Raw genomic sequence first — 14,522 nt, forward strand, 5'->3', positions numbered from 1 at the left:
AAGGTACAGCTGAAGCACTCAGCCACTGTCCAATCCAAGACAGAGATCTCAGTGGTGCATGGAATGAGGCCTGCCCAGCATGCTCAAGTGAGGCATGACATGTTACTGCCCCCTTTAACAGTGACAAAGGGACTTTCTGTAGCACTGGCTAAGCCTCATTTTATTCCCTATCTTCTTCACCCCAAATAATGGCTTTTTTCCCTAGGCTCAGAAAGACAGCATGATAAGTCAGTGCTTCTGATGAAGTGATGCTGAAGAACTCATCCTCCCCAGTATGTTGCACAGCGTGGATATTGGTGTTCTATTGGTTGTACTGAAACATCTCAGTCTTGGTTTGCTTATCCTTGTTTTGCAGTCTTTCAGCCAACTGAATTGATTTAAGCAACGAGCTGAAGTCTTCTCTAACTGAGTATGTGACTTACATTTGTTTTTCTTATTGCTCAGCACATTACAAAATGCTTGTGGATGATGTCCGTGTGCCGTCAGGGGTTCTCTGCTCCCTCACCTGTGGTCTGTGATGGAATGCAAAGTATTTGATACAGGTTGCTCTACTGGTTCAGACTCAGAGCTTCACAGTCTCTCTTTGCAGTCTTGACAGACTGTAAGGATGCAGGCAAAACAGGTGTCCACAATTCCAGCACTGAAATCAATGTGCACTGAACCCGCTTGCATACAGAATGAAATGGCAAGCTGTGAGCGGCACTGGAAGCAAACTCATCAGCATCCATATCCAGTAGAGCAAGAAGAGAAAGTGTTGCTTAGTTCATTGATAAGCTGAACTAATAGTTGTTGGTTTATTGACTATTAAAATGAGGCCACCTACAGGTCCCAAAATAAACCTGCAGAAATGTTTAATCTGGCTTGTTGGAATGGTTGCATTTCAGCCTCACTTCTTGTTCCCTTTTTGTTACAGAGAGAAATGATACCACAGCTCCTGACTACTCCTTTCAGATCAGAGCCACAATAGCACTCAACAGCTGCAGTGCTTTTACAGTCTTTTTAAAAAAAATTGTTCATAAAAGGCAAAATAATACTAGTAATCTTACCACAATTGGGGAAATCACTGAAATGGCCAAACTCTGTGCAGTTTAGGCATGTGATGTCCTGAAATCCTTATACGGGCCACCAGTGTAATATTAAAGGCACTAAGAAAAAAGGTCTCCGTTATGTCCACATGTTTTTGGGATCAGGGCCTGCTCAAGCAGCCCAAATTAAGCAGAAATAGTACACTCAGACACCTTCCCCAGAGACACTCTGGGACTCTGAGCCAGCCTGCTCAGACCTTTCCCTTAGCCAACATAGGCCAGTAGGAAAGGAGAAGCAGTTCCAGAAAATGAAAGAGAAAAGGCTTCCAGTTTCAAACTCTTGGTTTATTTGCTTCTTATTAGACAGCTTTCAAACACTGGAGACGTCTCACTCCGCAGATGTCTCAAGCAGGGCATTCTCATTTGGTACTCTTTGTGGTTTCAGTACAGGTGATATCGGAGGTCTAACTTCTTCTGGCCAGGAAATTTTACTGCCCTTGTGCAGCATATCTGTTTCCACCACCTCGCTTTTCACTTGCTGCAGGGATTTTCTTCTCTTTTGTTTCTTCAATATCTGGAACTCCAGAGAATTACATTTTCATTTTCTTTACATTTTCATTTTCTTTACATTTTCATTTTCTTTTTCTTTTTCACTGTAGTCTATTGCAATTGGGCTTCGCACTGTCTCAGACTCCATCTGCCCGGATGCAAGAACTCTGCTCCCCAAAAACAAACATTCCCCTGCTGGAAATAGGAGAAACTGGGCAAATCTTGTGTGCCCACTTGCAGGGAAAAGTGGTTCTTCAGAAAGGCAAATAAGATACGTCTTTATCATCCCATTAAGGTGAACAAGTTGATTTTGTGTGTGGGCTGGTTAGTTTTCATGCTTTCCCCGGCCGCTCCTTCTTGCAGTCTGGGTATTGTCTTCTCTGGTTTACAGGTTTATTATTGTATGTTTCATACAAACACAAACATCTGGAGAACATCCTCAGGTATAACTGCTGGGCAGAGCAGAAAATATCTGGTGTGATCTGAAACAGGTTTTGCTTCCCTTGAAAGCACACCCCTGGGACTGGGAAACTTGGAAGCTCTGCAATGGTGTAGAGATCCTTTCACCTCCAGAGCACCACTTCACATTTGGCTGAGATCCGTAGCAGCTGGCATCCCGGGTGGTTTCTTTGCTGTTCACTGTTGTTCCTTGTGAAAGGAGTTGGTGCTGGGGCTGGATTCCAGAAATCATTGTGGCAGTGTCCCTGTGAGCATCAGTGATGATGAGGCTGAGTTCCTCACTGTAGGAGCAATCCATTTCTGCACAGATAGCAATGAAGAGGTGGAAGGGTAGGAGAAGGGTGGGAAGGGCAGAGAGGAATTAATTAACGTTTTGCCACTTGCTGTTTACTTCACCTGCTCAGCTTAAATGCTGAATTTCCATTGTAGGATTGTGAGATCGGCCTAACTCGGGACAAATAAAATAACACAAGCTGCTGAAAGCCTGCCAAAATGGATGCTAATTCTTAACTTTGCTCCAGTATCTGTTGAACACCACTGCCTTCATCAAAACAAAGCTACTGTAAGGCTAAGAGGATGGAATGGAGTTAAGGCATACTGGGAAAAGTTCCTCAAGGTACGTGCAAAGAAGTTATTTTCAAGATTCAATTAAAACTTTCTGTGGGAACAGGATGCCTTTGGGATATCCTGCTACTCCAGAGAAGCCATACAGGGAACAAGAGTCCAGGAGACAGTGGGCTGAATTCTCAAAGGAAAAGCCCACACCGGCTGAAGCACAGGCACTGCTGCATTCTTCTCTGATGCCACCCCATTATGTCTCTTCCTGCATCAGTATTGCTCCATTTCCACACCCTCCTTTGCAAGCTTTCAAACACCTTTGCTGCTTCAGCCCTGAGGCACAGGATCTTGAGAAAGGTGTTTGTTTTACCTCGTTCCTAGTTTGAACAACTTCTAGGAAAAAAGATAGGAGCAGCTTTTTCCTAAACTGAGAAAGATTCCAAGCTGTCTTCAGAATTCGCTGCCTCCATATTGCCAACCTCAGCTTTGCAGGCTAGCACTGTTCACAAGCGGCCATGAATTCAGTATTCTCCGTTGATAAATTACAATTTTATCTTTGTTTGGCTAGGGCTTTTAGTGGCTGCCAGCTCAAAACCATTGCCTAATATATCATAAGCGGGCAAATATGTTCCTGTGTGTTTCTGTGGCATGTAAGCAGATCCTACCAGAGCCTGGACATTCCAGCATCCTGCTGAGGAAGGAAAGCAGTGCCCCAAATCATTCAGGCTGCAGATTTTCTTTGCAAATGAAATATTTTTTGTTTTTCAAGGTCAGACGCTTGGGGCTGTTCAGGTCACAAGACGCCAGAGGCTGTTTACTTTGGAAAACAAGGACAGCAGTGGTGGGAGGTGCTTTTAGCAACACCCAAATCTAATGTTTTAAACCAAACAGTGGTATGGCCAAAGGGCAGATTCCCTCATCCTCACTGACACCAGGACACAGAGGGAGGGCGTCCAAGAGCCAACTGATGTACAGGAACTGAGCAATAGGAATAATATTTGGTATTCCCACTCATGAACTCAAATACCTCAAAGAATGTGGGGGATCCTCAGATGAGAGGAATAAATATTTTACATTGACTACAGTCATTGTTTGCAGTGGAAAGCGGTTTCCTCAAAGGTTGAGACTGTACCCAGGAATGGGTTGTGTCTAAAAGCGTTTTGGTCAGAAAGGATCAACAATTTTCCAGTGCCCAGGTGCCAAATGGGATGGGAGGTTTTCCTCTGCCCTTTGAGTATTTTATTTCTTATTTCATTTGAGTCAGCCATTCAGGCTATGGGAATCTCTCTAAGCTAGGTATCCCTCTAAATCATTAGTAGGGGAAAAAAAATAAAAATAAGAATCATTGAGAAGGTGATACATGGGAGAAAGAAGAAGAAATGTGAGAGGTTCCACCTATTGGTACAAATGGAGGCACTTGCACATATGATTTCACTCATCTTTTGGGTTGCACCTCAGGGCTAGAACTGAGCAAGCAGATGCACAGCTGTGCTTCTCCTTGCTGGCTGCATAGGAGCCCAGGAGCCACCCCACCTGAGGGCAGCTCAGCTGCAGCAACACAGAACCCTTCAGGTTGTAGAATCCAAGAGACTGCGTGTCTCCAAACACTTCCGTCCTTATCTGGGTACCCACAGGCAAGTTTATAACGTTGTTTTAAAATGTATCTGACTTTCTGAATGTGGATTTTTTTCCCCATCCCTGCCTCTTTACCACAAGCCAAAATTGTTGTAGACAACCGCTTTTACTCCGTGAAGACATTTGTTTCCTGTTGACGTTTAATTAGTAGATACATTCCGTGGGTCGACTTAGAAGGCAAAAGTAAAAGTGAGTTTAAGATGATTCAGCCCATTCTTAACCAGGAGGATGGTGTTTAGCAGTGTTAAACTGTAATAAAAACCCACCTCTATGCGGGCTCACCTGGAGTTTCACAACAGCAGTGAGGATAGGGCACAGAGCTTCCTATTTCAAATGTCTTCAAAACGTCTCTTCAAAGAATCTCTATTAGGTGTTAGGAGCACAGAGGCTGTGGCATCCAGTTACACAGCTCTGACCATTTAAGAGAGGTGAATAAAATAGGGTCAGTTTTAGAAGCATACTGTGAATGGATTATTGTTTTTCCCCTGAAAATAAGCATTTCTTCCAGCAGTGTAAAAGTGAGAGGAGCATTTATACCACCAGTGTAGGAAACACACATCTCTTTTCTCCAATGACTAAACTAATGAGAGCTATCAAACTTCCTAATGGTTGAGGGAAAACCTGTCAGTGCCTTGCACTGGTAAAATGTGTTTTCCATAGAATTGCTTCCAACTGACACCGGTGGGAATGAGGGAAGCTCAGCATCAACACAGCCTGGTGACTCAGGTGCTCCTAATGACAGTAAGAGGCAATGGAGAAGCAAGCTGGCCAGCCCTGATTGAGAACCACATAAACTGCCAAACACACCTCACTGACCTTGAGCCTTACCTGGAGGACACATCTCCAAATGAATCATAGAGTTATAGAATCACAGAATTGCTCACGTTGAAAAAGACCTGAAAGATCATTGAGTCCAACCACAAACCAACCATACTACCCTAACTAACAACCCTCTGCTAAATCACGTCCCTGAGCACTACATCCAAACAGTTTTAAAAACACATCAGGTGGTGACTCAACCACCTCTCTGGGGAGCCTATTCCAGTGCTTAACAACCCTTTCTGTAAAGAAAAGTTTTTTCCTGATATCCAACCTAAACTTGCCCTGGCACAACTTGAGGCCATTTCCCGTCATCCTGTCACTTGTCACCAGTGAGAAGATACCAGCCCCACTCTCACTGTAAGCACCTTTCAGGTACTGGAAGAGAGCAATAAGGTCTCCCCTCAGCTTCCTTTTTCCCAGACTAAACAGCCCCAGTTCCTTCAGTCTCTCCTCATAGGGCATAAACTGTATTTTAAGCTATTAATGTTCCAGGAAAAGGAATATGAACTCTGCCCCTTTCTAAAGAGGAGGGTAAAGGACCAAATTGTAGAGCTAAACCACTGGTCTGGGTGACTGTCCTTGCTCTGTCCAGGTCAGCAGCCAAAAGGACAGACAGGGACAGTGCCTTCAGGCATATCCCAAGGGTAGGTTGTCGATGTTGGCTTTCCAAATGCATGCGCTGCCCTCACTGATGCACTATCTCCATGTGTTTGTCATTATGCAATGACAGATCTGAACTCTGCTGTGCACTGTTCAGGAACTAAAGAGGTTGTCCTCGCCACAGTTTGTGGGCTGGGCAGCCAGCAGTATGAGGGATATGAAAGAGTAAGCCTGGTTTTGATTACAAGGTGATGCCTACTTAGAGATGCCTTCAGATCAGCTGAGGGAAATGCTGCTTCTCAAAGCCAGACGTTAGCTATAAGTATTGATATTTTGAGACCAACAGGATAACTTGGGGCAAAATGCTCACCTCCCGCTCACCAAGGGTTTTCATGCCCGGGATTGTATTACAGTTTAGAAAATGCACAGCAAAGTCTCCAGGTTTGTTTGAAGACATGCATGAAGACTTATATGGTGAAACGTTTCATTCTGGCTGTGAAAAAAAGTTAATTCAAAACAGCTAAAACGTCAGCCATAAAGATGTACAACATTTTTCAGGAAGCCTTGTCCACCCTGAACAAATGTTTTCATAAAAAACAGCCTGCCCATAATAATCACTGTTATTGAAAAGACATCCCAAGGTTGCTGTATGGAAATATGTTAAATACGTTCTGAAATTCAATCTAATATAATTTCAACATTAGAGCTCATTCATAATCCAGTATTAAAAGGCTATGCAATTTTCGTGAAATATGTCTGTCTGTGTAATCATGAATGCTGAATATTGTCATGGCTTTCCAGGAATTTTCAGCCTCAGTGCAGAGGAAAGAAAATGCTTCCAACTGGACTTTTACACCACTGAGCAGAAATAACAATAACAGCTCCACATTTAAAATAAACATTTCTGGAAAAATACTATCTTTTAAAAGAGGCTGTAGTCTGAATTTCAAGCTACTGGTAATATGACACAGGCTTCGAGTGCGCCTGTGGCTGTGGCCCTTGGCTTTGTGTGGTGCTGAGGACAAACAGGAATCTGTTTACCAACACCTACATGTACAAGCCATCCCTTTGGATGAAGTTGGCCTTGACATTGGATACATTTGTGTTTTCGGCCCCCAGAGATGCATCTGGGTGCAGTCATTCAAGTTGTCAAGTCTTACCAGTCCTTGCTAATTCCACACTTCAGCACAGCACTGCGAAGATGCAGCATCACGGGGTGGAAAGGTAAAAGAGAACATCTTCAGCCCTGCCACACAGCTGTGATGATCTACAGTAGATGTTTGCCACAGTTTTCTTGTGTTCGTAGTTTTCTGAAAGAATCAAAGCTTAATAAAGTAGGACTTGTACACATGAAAAGGTGAGTGGGAAAATGTCCGTGTCTCTCTCTAACGTCCCTTCTCACTGATGGCTCTTTGATATTTCTCCTTTTTATGAGTAACCGTTCTTTTATTAGTGGGATGTTTCTGGTTTGGTGGCACAAATTTAAAATGATAGGAAAAAGTATACAACTGGGATCTCAATTATTCAGCACAGCCATTTTAATCTTTCACGTTATTCGATCCAGTACAAGTATATATGTCTTATTTCCAATTAGAATACGATTCTCACTATGTTCATCATGTATCGATGTCTGCTTTTCCATTTGCCAGCGACATGAAAGGCTGTGATTCAAAAGGTGCCATTCAGACTGCCCTGCCTGTGGATCAGCACACTGTGCCAGCAGGCTGCCTGTAGCTGTGAGTGCTGTGTCCCAGGGAGCTGGTAGGCACCTTCTTCCTTGCAGAGCTCCTCAGCAGCTCACCGCATGTTGCAGAAGTGGTTCTGAGGGGCTTCTTCACCCCTATGTCACGTGCATGAGCAATAGTGCACAGCACATTTGTTTGAGACTGCTCAAATGCATGTGGCAACAAGATCCCCTCCCACAGCCTGATGGCCCTTGTAGTGCTGGGTGCTCTGTGGCTCTGCCTCTCTTTCTTCATTTGTATGAACAGAGAAGAAAATATTTCTACCAGGGAGGTGGTGGAGTCACTGTACCTGGAGGCGTTCAAGAAATGTGTAAATGTGGCACTGAGGGACATGGTTAGAGAACATGGTGGTGGTGGGTTGATGACTGGACTGTATGTTCTTAGTGGTCTTTTCCGACCTTAATGATTCTATGATTCTGTGTTACCTAATATTTGAGGAATATCTCAAAAGATAGCGTGAAAGCCTTCAATGACAATAAAGCTGATATCAACTGTCCCTTCTGCGATACAAGGAAAGAAACACGCATTCAGGATCTATCCCAGCTCTACACACCAGGTAAGCACGATGTGAAAACTCTTTAACATTCTTTGGTCTTTGGCCACTCATATCTATATGGTTCCATCTAGAGAAGGCTGGAACACCAAGCATCCCAAAAGCTGTAGCTGGGGAAGGAGTTGCTCTGTGAACATAATTATGCTATAGCAGTCTGAATCTCTTGAAAAGTAGACACATACTGAAGCTCAGCAATATGTTGCTCACTGCCACGTCCCGGGCTGCAAGAGGAAAGGCTCCCTACACAGCTGTGAGGTGAGGGTTGGAAGACAGGTGACATCAAATGGCAGCAAGAATTCTCTCAAGTGCCCCTAGAAGCAGAGGCTCACGCACGTGATGGAACTGCAGGTGTGTACTATTTAAAATCAGTGATACAGGTGCAAATGTGAGCTCAGGGATATCCTAATCCATTTACTGCTGGATGGTGCAAATCTATAGTGGAAAACCTGTCTTCATTTTTTACAACTTTTCATGAGGAAGCCAGCAGCAGCACGGGGAGAGAGAATGCTAAGTGAGATCTCCTCAAGCAGAAGTTCTTCAAATACAAATACTTACACTGTAGCCCAGCAACTCAACCAGACATCCCTGGGGTGGGAATAAAATGACCATGGCAGAGAAGTGTCAGTGTGGGCAGCTCACTCCACTTGCCCTGCAGGCCGCGTGCCCATGGCACAGGGCTGAACTCCTGACCTTGGGACAGGTGATCTTTTCAGAGCTTAGTGAGGAGCATGCAGGGCTTGGGGGGAGGAAGGCGATGCTGCAAGGTGCCAAGCGCATCAGGCACTTTGCAGCTCTGGCAGACATGCTTCAACCTTTTAAAACCACGTCTGTGCTGCAAATTGAAAGGAGCAAAACACATTGCACTGTGTTTGAACTGGCTTTTGTCAGTGTTTTTACTGCAGGTGGCAGATGTTTGCTCTAGTCCAAACAGGCAATGCTTTGCAAAGGTGTGTGAGGGCGTGCTCTCACAGCACTGAGGTTTTGTGATGATTTTCCAGGGCCTCTTCAAAAACTATTCCCTTGCTAATCTTTATGATGAGCTCTAAGAGTCATGCTAACACTGGAAAATGTTTAATATCCTTGTAGACAACTTCTGGCAAGGGCTTTTACAAGAAGACCAAAAAGCAGATCTATATAATTTCACATAAATATTTGAAATGTATTATGCTGAAAATACTATTTTTGACTCTTCTGTGAGGGAAAAGGCTTTAATAGCTGTAATATCACGTACTAGTGGCATCCTGAATGTGGTGATGAAGGGACAGAGAAAATCCAGACTCTGGCACTGTTAAGCTTTTCCAGATGTGGCTCCACATTTACACAGAGAACACCTGAGATTTAACTTATGGCAGCATGACAAGGAACAAGAAATTGATGAAGTCAAGCTACCTGTGCCCTTCTGACAGCTGTGGGAAGCAGCCCCATTGTTTCAAAGATGGATGAGCACAGCCCTGGAAACCTGAATCCTTTCGAAACCTTTGCCCAGCATAAAGGCTGTGGCAGGGAGCTGTCGAGAAACTCACTGCCACTTCTGCAGAACGAGTGATCTCTGCTGCTATATACTTCAGAAAGGGTGCCCAAATATGCGTGGCTTTGGAGGGGACACCTGGGACAGCACTGGAGGGCAGAGGGGTGGGTTTGGGCTTTATAAGGAGTGTACATCTATGGTTGGTGACTGGAATTACTAGCAAATAATTGTTCCAGAGGGAAGCATCAAACACCGCTGCCACCACAGGCTGTGGGTGAATAGCAACAAGAGTCCCACCTGGTAGCATGAAGTATGTATTCAAAGGGTTAAAAAAAGAGCAATACCTTGACTTCTCCATGCAGGCCAACTTGGACAGGTAGGAGCCTTTCCAGCTCCCTGTTCATGGCCTTCTCCCCTGCATGTTGGGTGCATTTGAACCCAATAGTCTCCAGGGATGCTGGCCAGTCTGTGGGTCATTGGGACAGAGAGGAACACATGTGGTCGGATCCAGCGCTTTCATCACATGAGTATGTGTCAACATGTCACTTTAAAGTAGTTCAAGTAAGAGAGATGGGGGAGCAGATGAGGAGGAGGGAGGCAGGAAACATGTCGTAAATCCACAGTGAGAGGGGCTCTGAAGTAAGAGCATTAAAGACTCTGGAAAACACATAAAAATCTGCCATCAAGAGGGCACTGTCAATGCATTCTGTCAGTACAGTTTGCTTTTTATTTCCTAGTGTGCAATATGATATATAAAAAGTTCACCTTTACTAGATGATCCATGAAAGCACGTATTTTGCATGAGATTTATTTTTCGTAAGCACAGACCTGGCATTTTCAGACATGGGTAGATATCTGTCACCATCCCATACAACAAAGCCATTCCTCTCCCAAGCTGGCATCAGAGTTGACACTGCTGGGTGCCACCGGCACCTGCAGTCTCCTGAGGACTCTCCCATTTGTGTACTGTTCCCAATACATGGCCCACCCATTTCTGTTTCTACCTTTTTCTTAAGAAGAGCCGAACAGAGGAATGTAAAGTTAAATAAAAAACAATGGAGAAAGATCAGACTGAAATAATTTTCCCCCAAAATCCCATTCGTGCAATCATCAGATATGTGAGGCTTTGCACTTTCTCATGTTGCTATTGTAAAAAGACAGAGAAAATTTGAATCCACTCAAATGTTATGGGGAGTCTCAAATATTACAAAGAGTTTCTGTAGGCATACATCCCACTGCAAGGGTCTGAATTTCCCCCAACACCCAGAATATTAAGCAACTTGAGGCTCGGGCTTTTAGATAGAGATTTGAGAACTGAGAACATCCTGGCCTGCCTAAAAATGACTAGTGAAAGGAAAAATTGCCAACACAGCAACCACCAGCCTCTCTGGCGGCCAGCTGTACCTGATTCAGCTACAGGACTTAACATGTCCAAAGTGGGGAAAAGGCCTCCAGGCTCTGGCTGACAGACTCGGTGATGCAAGTAAACCATCCATACTGTGCAACCAACCCTATAAAAGATGAAAAGTAATCTTCCCACAAGTGCATGAGATAAGAGGTCTCATCCTCCAAGGGGCATATCCTTCTGACTCATCCTTCTCATCCTACTCCTTAGCTGTCTTGTAGCATAGCAAGGACATGTACCTATAATTTTGGCAGCAGCTGACTGCAGTAGGACTGAATCAGCGTGTCTCCAAATACCACACACCATACCTGCAACGTACTCCTGCATCATGAGCATTATGCCATTGGGAGGTAGGGAAAGAAGAAGCCCATGGTACTCAGGTGTCCCTTCAGGGCCCAGCCCAGCACACTGCTCCCATCCTTGGTCACCCACTGCATCTCAGTCTTCTCCTAGCACTGCTTGAATGCTTCTGAAGACCACATTTTCATTTCTTCAGTTTCATCGTCAGTCCATGCATGAATAGGTGCAGTGCATGTCACTGTTATGGGGCTGCCTGTTTGTGACCCCCTTCCGGGCTTGTTCTGTATTTCCTTTCCCTTGGTACGGATTGCTGTTTCCCTATCTTTCCATCATCTCTGAATTTGCAATGGCTGCAGAAATGCATCTGCTCAGCATCCTCTGGAAAACTGTGCTCCCTCTGTGGGAGAAACACAGGAGCTCTCACATGCAGCTGGCCACTTCCCAGTGCCTTAAGAGCTGCTTAGCCTGAATTTTGCCTGGGTTTTGTTCCTTCTGACCATAAACGTAGCAGCAAGTTGCTGCTGTACTTTGCTTTAGCAGGCTCTCATGGATGGTTTTTGGAAGTAGGTGTGGGGATCGGTCCTCGTGGTAGTTGGGTTTTTTTTGGTCAAAATGTGTGCTAAACAGCATATGTATGGATGTCCTTGCACATGTGCCTGGTCCATGTCTCCAGCATAACTCAGGCTGTGGGAAGAAAGAGGGGGTTTTTCCCGTGTGGCTCGAGCACCATGCATCCTCAGGAATGGGCTGGTGGGGTGGGGGCAGGAGGACTGGAGTCCATTCCCATGTGGGGCTGAGGCAGCTGTGGCCGTGGGTCCTGCCGAGAGTCCCATGGGGCTGGTGGTGTTTGCCAACTCCAGCCCCCAGCCCCTTGGCCCGCAGCCCGGTCCCACGAAATATAAACCAAAGAGGCATAAACAGATGATTACATGAAAAATATATCATGATTAGCCAGATAGATCCCAAATGTCTGTTCTGTAAACGGCAACAGGCAGCACAAGTGTTCCCCGCAGCTGCAGTTTCTCATCTTATTTGTGTAAGTGTGCCATTAGGCTTAGGCACGGGCAAAATAATCTTTCCTTGATTCTCATTTAGAAATCTGCTTAAAAATATATATTATATCCATGTTTGATTCAACCCTTTTGTGGCTGGTATTATACTGGAAACTGGTTCTCACTCAATAGAAAAGCTGAGCTCGTTTTTCTGCCGGCTTACTTCCTTTTCGATCTGAAGTCAGTGAAGTGGTTTGTTTTGTGAATGAAAGCTGGATGCTTTTAGCAAGATGGCAGTAACAGTGACCTCTGCCCATGCACTGCATTCCTGCCCAGTGGGAGGCGAGGTCAGAGGAAGGGGTTGCTTCATTGATGGCCAGAACCTGCTGTGTTTGGGATGCGAATTTGCCTGGAAAGGGAACCGCTCAGAGGGCTTTTTGGAGGAGCCCAATGGAGCCATGCTTCTCCCCATTTAGTGTATCCATCTGCTGAAAAGATGGGCCTGATTCATCACAGCTTGGCAGAGAAAATCTTTACTATAGAAAATGGCAATAAACTGGGGAGGGAGAGGGAGGGTAAACTTTAATTTTCCTATTGCTACTGCCTATATCAGAGGAAACTATCTGAATCTCACAGCATGAAACACTTAGAAAGGACAATGCTAAAAATCAAAACCAAAGTCTTCCAGCCATTTCCCAAGATAGGCAGCAGGTTTTATACTGTTTGGATTCTATAAGCATTGTGGAAGAGGGATAATCTGGAAAAGAAAAACTGTGTGAAGCTGATTGTTAACAGCATCTTCCAACATCTTGTGCCCAAAAGTTATTTGGATGGAGATGTGCCTGTCATTTAAGATGCTACCGGGCTCTGAAATGACACTGTGTAAAAATAGCAACTTTTCATTTGGTTATTTTATCTGCTGAGTAAGGTGACAAAACCCATGTCTGAGTTTTTCAACTTGGAGGGGACTGAGAGTCCAAGAAGCCAGAAGGTTCACAGAGGCACTGTTGGAAGACATTCCAGAGGTTCATCTCCATTGTGTCTTCTCAGTCCTTCAAAACCAAAGCAATATTTGGAAATTCAGCTGTGCTTTGCTGCCATTTTCACACTGTTTGCAGATTCATTAACTAATTCTCTTCCTTATTTTTCTTCTCTCTGTTTGACAACCGATTTGCTTCAGGAGCAACTGTATTGAAAGCGGAGCAAGACATCCTCAGTCTAAGCTAAACCACAGACAGAGCGATTGCAAACACAGCATTTTATTTTAGCTCTCACACCATGAAAGTCAGTAGAATGACACCAGCACAGAGTTGGTTTCATTGAGATTAGGATCTAACTTTGGAGTATGTTTTATTTGTGAACTGAGCAGATAGAAGTCACTGGGAGATCATCAAATCGGAAAGCAGCAATTTTCATTTTCACTCTTTTTTTTCTTAGTAAAACTGAACTTTGTTATCCTTACTAAAGCCTGCAAGGGGGAGTTGAACTATACTCACCAGCTAAGACAACACTTCTTCTCTATAATGTGAGCATGTTGAATACAGCTTATCAATGCAGTTGTTTCTTTTTCTTTTAATTCACCTCCTGACCTTTTAAAATTACTTTACTCAACAAAGGACAATAGGGCCAATCCAGCTCCTATTAAAATCAGCAGGAGTCTTTTCATTGGCTTCAGCTGATGTTGGACTGGGCCCAATAAGACAAGCTTTAAGAATAAAAAATAGTAACTTATATAGACCTTTATCTTGCCCCCTGTGGCTTGATAACTGACCTCCCATCACGTTCTCTGGGACAGGATCGGACCCGTAAGGCTGAGTTAATCTCATAACCCAAAGCTTATAAAGCATTTGCATTTCCTCTTTCAAATCACACAGGAATATGTGAGATATACTCATGACTTTATGAATGGGGAAATGCTTCCAGCTGAACAGATTGAGTTCATCTTTGGGCTGCTTTGTGCCCCAGTGCCTTCCCTTTTTAAAACAGGAAGATGACAGGAGCAAGGGGTTCAAAGATGACCTCATGCATCTCCTTCACTTTCCTGTTTTCCTGCTCCTATTTCTCATATAAGCACCATTGTGATCCTTTGCTAGCACCATGTATGGTCACCCCAGCTCTCACCCTCTGCCATCCCATAGGAAAGTGCCATGGGTGTCCCCTGCTGCCCGTCTGGCAGTGGGCAGAGCAGCTGTGGGTGAGCTCCATGCCAGCAGGTACTGCCAGCAGGGCTGGCCTGAAGCACAGCTTAGCATGGTGCCTGTTGGCCTGAAAGGAGGAGGCAGGCTGGATTTTACTCTCTGTTACACCTTTGGCCAGGTAGACTAAGCATTTGTTCCCCAAATAACACTTAAAATATACCCTCACATGTGGGTATATTTTATATATTTCCACCAGCTACACAAACCCTCGGT

The sequence above is a fragment of the Excalfactoria chinensis genome, chromosome 1 (genome assembly GCF_039878825.1).
Source record: "Excalfactoria chinensis isolate bCotChi1 chromosome 1, bCotChi1.hap2, whole genome shotgun sequence".
Lineage (NCBI taxonomy): Eukaryota > Metazoa > Chordata > Aves > Galliformes > Phasianidae > Excalfactoria > Excalfactoria chinensis.